This window comes from Schistocerca cancellata, chromosome 10, assembly GCF_023864275.1.
Source record: "Schistocerca cancellata isolate TAMUIC-IGC-003103 chromosome 10, iqSchCanc2.1, whole genome shotgun sequence".
In the NCBI taxonomy this organism is placed as follows: domain Eukaryota; kingdom Metazoa; phylum Arthropoda; class Insecta; order Orthoptera; family Acrididae; genus Schistocerca; species Schistocerca cancellata.
This window is the reverse complement of record NC_064635.1, coordinates 165,675,952-165,681,116: the sequence shown is the minus strand read 5'-3', so window position 1 is coordinate 165,681,116 and position 5,165 is coordinate 165,675,952. Positions and strand designations below refer to the sequence as shown.

The window sequence follows — 5,165 nt, the reverse complement described above, 5'->3', positions numbered from 1 at the left end:
ATCCAACAACTCTGCCAGTAAATGCCAAGCCGAATGACTGCTTGCACAAGGGCCAGAGGTGGACCAACGCGTTGTAGATTTTCTCAATTTGTGAAGCCTTTTCTCTTGGATAAATCAATTTTTCTGAAATGATAATTAAATGGACACCCTAGCTGCAGACAGGCGTTGATGTACTTCATTGGGGACATGTTGAAAATGTGTGCCCCGACCGGGACTCGAACCCGGGATCGCCTGCTTACATGGCAGACGCTCTATCCATCTGAGCCACCGTGGGCACAGAGGATAGTGCGTCTGCAGGGACTTATCCCTTGCACGCTCCCCGTGAGATCCACATTCCCAACATGTCCACACCACTACATTCGTAGTGCGCCTAATAGACGTTACTATACATTTTTTTCTGACATTGTAATCATTTGTTTGTCTGCACATCACATCTACCGACTTCCGTACCATTCTATTAATTTCTTCGTAGTGCTTCGCTTTTTATTGGTTTAGAGTGTGTGATTTCTGGTAAGCCTCCGTGTGAACTCGCATTTCTCTAATTTTATCTTCATAGTCTTTTAACGAAATATGCATAGGAGGATGCAGTATTCACACTGTAAACGATGATTATTATTGATCACAGTGGTGTAGAGGAAGTCGAGACAAACAATTTGATATAGGACACTTGTAGTCCATCAAGTCGGGAAAACCACCTCAGTGGCCCCGTAGAGACCACTTAAGATACAGTGCATTTGTTTTGCACGAGATTTTCACTACTCCCGGTCCGGCACACAGTTAAAATCTCGCAGCGGCTTTCACTCGCGATACTATTCTCGGGTCCGCAGCCTGGACATACAGTCAGCTTGACACAGTATTTGAGCGTTCTATCTGACGAGTTGAGGACGCTGTTTGCTAAATGTTGCCGAAACTGATTGTTACCGTAAACGGCGTCCCTTTTATACGTCGAGGGGAAACGCACAGCGCCTATGTCCAAAGCCGTCGGGGCTGGCCCCTAGCACTAAGTGAAAGTGCAGCGTCCCACAGGTGAAGACTAGCACGAGTGCTTAGTGCGTATCGAGTAAGTGGGTCAATACATTCTGAAGGTCAAGTGGAAGACCGTTCGTTTTTAGTACGCCGTGAAACAGGAGTCCACATTTAACTTTTTCTTTTTCTTATTTCTTCATTTTCAACATGCTCCATTACAATATATGTAATACTAAATGTATGAACAGGGTGTTTCAAAAATGACCGGCATATTTGAAACGGCAATAAAAACTAAACGAGCAGCGATAGAAATACACCGTTTGTTGCAATATGCTTGGGACAACAGTACATTTTCAGGCGGACAAACTTTCGAAATTACAGTAGTTACAATTTTCAACAACAGATGGCGCTGCAAGTGATGTGAAAGATATAGAAGATAACGCAGTCTGTGGGTGCGCCATTCTGTACGTCGTCTTTCTGCTGTAAGCGTGTGCTGTTCACAACGTGCAAGTGTGCTGTAGACAACATGGTTTATTCCTTAGAACAGAGGATTTTTCTGGTGTTGGAATTCCACCGCCTAGAACACAGTGTTGTTGCAACAAGACGAAGTGTTCAACGGAGGTTTAATGTAACCAAAGGACCGAAAAGCGATACAATAAAGGATCTGTTTGAAAAATTTCAACGGTCTGGGAACGTGACAGATGAACGTGCTGGAAAGGTAGGGCGACCGCGTACGGCGACCACAGAGGGCAACGCGCAGCTAGTGCAGCAGGTGATCCAACAGCGGCCTCGGGTTTCCATTCGCCGTGTTGCAGCTGCGGTCCAAATGACGCCAACGTCCACGTATCGTCTCATGCGCCAGAGTTTACACCTCTATCCATACAAAATTCAAACGCGGCGACCCCTCAGCGCCGCTACCATTGCTGCACGAGAGACTTTCGCTAACGATATAGTGCACAGGATTGATGACGGCGATATGCATGTGGGCAGCATTTGGTTTACTGACGAAGCTTATTTTTACCTGGACGGCTTCGTCCATAAACAGAACTGGCACATATGGGGAACCGAAAAGCCCCATGTTGCAGTCCCTGCATCCTCAAAAAGTACTGGTCTGGGCCGCCATTTCTTCCAAAGGAATCATTGGCCCATTTTTCAGATCCGAAACGATTACTTCATCACGCTATCTGGACATTCTTCGTGAATTTGTGGCGGTACAAACTGCCTTAGACGACACAGCGAACACCTCGTGGTTTATGCAAGATGGTGCCCGGCCACATCGCACGGCCGACGTCTTTAATTTCCTGAATGAATATTTCGATGATTGTGTGATTGCTTTGGGCTATCCGAAACATACAGGAGGCGGCGTGGATTGGCCTCCCTATTCGCCAGACATGAACCCCTGTGACTTCTTTCTGTGGGGACACTTGAAAGACCAGATGTACCGCCAGAATCCAGGAACAACTGAACAGCTGAAGCAGTACATCTCATCTGCATGTGAAGCCATTCCGCCAGACACGTTGTCAAAGGTTTCGGGTAATTTCATTCAGAGACTACGCCATATTATTGCTACGCATGGTGGATATGTGGAAAATATCGTACTATAGAGTTTCCCAGACCGCAGCGCCATCTGTTGTTGAAAATTGTAACTACTGTAATTTCGAAAGTTTGTCAGCCTGAAAATGTACTGTTGTCCCAAGCATATTGCAACAAACGGTGTATTTCTATCGCTGCTCGTTTAGTTTTTATTGCCGTTTCAAATATACCGGTCATTTTTGAAATATCCTGTATGAGGTGTGTGTGTGTTGTAATGTTTGTGTTGGATGATGATGATGATGATGATGATGATGATGATGATGTGATAATGATGACGACGATGAGAGAATGAAAAGTGTGAACCTGGTGCCCGCATGTAGCCCACTACTCGTCAATAGCACCAAGGGGCCACTAAGCATAACGTCCCCTCTGACGGACGTACAGGCATCACCACCAAACATGTCACACGCCCTTACTTAATGAGACACTGCAGAGAGATTTCATAACCAGGTCACTGGCGCAAAATCTGATAATGAGCAACCTTACTCCACCACCTTTTCTTCCCTTACTGACAAAACACTGGCAGTGAAATTTTTTAGCGCCACCGGGAACTGTCTGCATTTGTAACATTACATGCCAGTCTTTCAACTCCTTTAAGACAGAGTGCCAATCCAATTCCGAGAAGCAGGAACAACCGTCTGCGTCTCTAAATAGGTGACAGCGTATCCTTCTGTAATACCACTCCAGATTTCTCAGTTTGCAGTAATCGCGTGAGGTGATGGTGCTGAACGCATCAGTCTTAGGTTAGTGGTGTTTAACGTCCCGTCGACAACGAGGTCATTAGAGACGGAGCGCAAGCTCGGGTGAGGGAAGGATGGGGAAGGAAATCGGCCGTGCCCTTTCAAAGGAACCATCCCGGCATTTGCCTGAAACGATTTAGGGAAATCACGGAAAACCTAAATCAGGATGGCTGGAGACGGGATTGAACCGTCGTCCTCCCGAATGCGAGTCCAGTGTGAACGCATCAGTCGTAAACCTTGAGAATTGTTCTGCGACTATACGGTTTCCCACATTGGCAAGACCTTTTGTAAAAACTTTCCTCAGTCCTAGATCGTCTTTAACCGAGAGCCGAGGACAACTCTAAACCCGGCTGGCGGAAGAATCACAGTACTAACATTACATACAGGGTCCTAGGTAGGGTCGCTTCAGAGACATGGTTTTTTTGGCCTTTTTTTTAATGTGATGCTGTAGTTCGATACTTATTTTCTGATAGCGGCTATCGAGACGAATCCAATAATGTGTAACAGTAAGGTCTCTGAAGGTCAACGAAGGTCACAAAGGTGGCTTGAACGTCCATTTACAGAAGGTGTTCGAAGAGATTACCATTGGTACCAAGGCAGTGCTGCAGCCATTGTATCATGGATTGAGTGGTATTCCTCATCACATCGGCACTTTTCGAAACATATGCTCTGACAATTCTCTCTCGCGTATCTTCAGATGTAGTTGGAACGTCTTTATAAACAATGTCTTTTACGAAGCTCCAAAATAAAAAATCCACACGTGTCAAATCTGGCGAACGAACCGGCCACGACACATCTCCTCCGTATTTAGTCAGCGAAAAATGTGCAACACACCCATCGTGTTTATACCATATTATGTTCCTCGTTCCTAAAGGTATTTCATCCAATAACAGACCTAATATTTCTTGCAGGAATGTGGTGAACTTCCTACCATATTTTCTTCGATGAAGTAGGGGCCTATAACTCTGACCTCCAGAATCCAACACTATACCTTCACTAACCACAGTTGTTGGTGGGCAACTTGCCCAAGGCAACATGGATTTCAAGTTGTCAATAATGCATATTATGCAAATTAACATTTCCATGGTTCATGACGGTAGCTTCGTCAGTAAGTAAAATCTGATTAATAAATTTCTCATGCCTCTGAACTAGAAGTTGATCCCACTTGCAGAATTCAAAGCGACGCATACAATTCGTACCAGTTAATTCTTGGTAGAGGCCGATATGGTAAGGATGATATTTATGGCGATGCAGAACACGAATAACACTACTTTGGCTAATGCCAGATTTCCTTGCGATTTGACGCGATTTGACTCGAACCACAGTGGCAAGAGTACCAATTTCCGTTTCCTCGTTAGTAACTTACCTTTGCCGGATATGTTTCCGATGCGTTGTTGTTCTCAGTTTATCAAACACGTATTTAAATGTACGACGTGTAGGGCGAGTACGTTGAAGATATCTTTCAGCGTATAAGTCTCTAGCTCTTACTAAAATTCGTTGGCGTTCTCCATAAATGAGAAGCATATCGACTTGTTCTTCGAAGGACTATATCATTTACATTCGCTTGATTCGATAATACTAGTCTTACCGTCCCTGTTAGTGTTGTATTGCGAAACCGTCGAATAGTGTTTACATGTCAATGGCACGTTAGATGGATACGCCGTATTTGCACGATATGCGAGAGAGAATTGTCAGTGCCGAGGTGATGAGGAATACCACTCAATCCTTGATACGAAGATTGTAGCACTGCATTGATACCAACGGTGATCACTTCCAACACCTTCTGTAAATGGACGTTCATGCTACCTTTGTGACCTTCGTTGACCTTCAAAGACCTTTCTGCTACACATCATTGAATTCGTCTCG

At 44.9% G+C, this 5,165-nt stretch overlaps 1 non-coding gene across 1 annotated transcript; it reads right to left on the bottom strand.

Moving 5' to 3' along the window:
* Nucleotides 1–200: 200 nt before the first annotated feature.
* Trnat-ugu (transfer RNA threonine (anticodon UGU)) lies at nucleotides 201–275 on the bottom strand. The gene has a single exon. It is a non-coding gene; the product is annotated as a tRNA-Thr (tRNA).
* Between the last annotated feature and the right edge of the window lie 4,890 nt (nucleotides 276–5,165).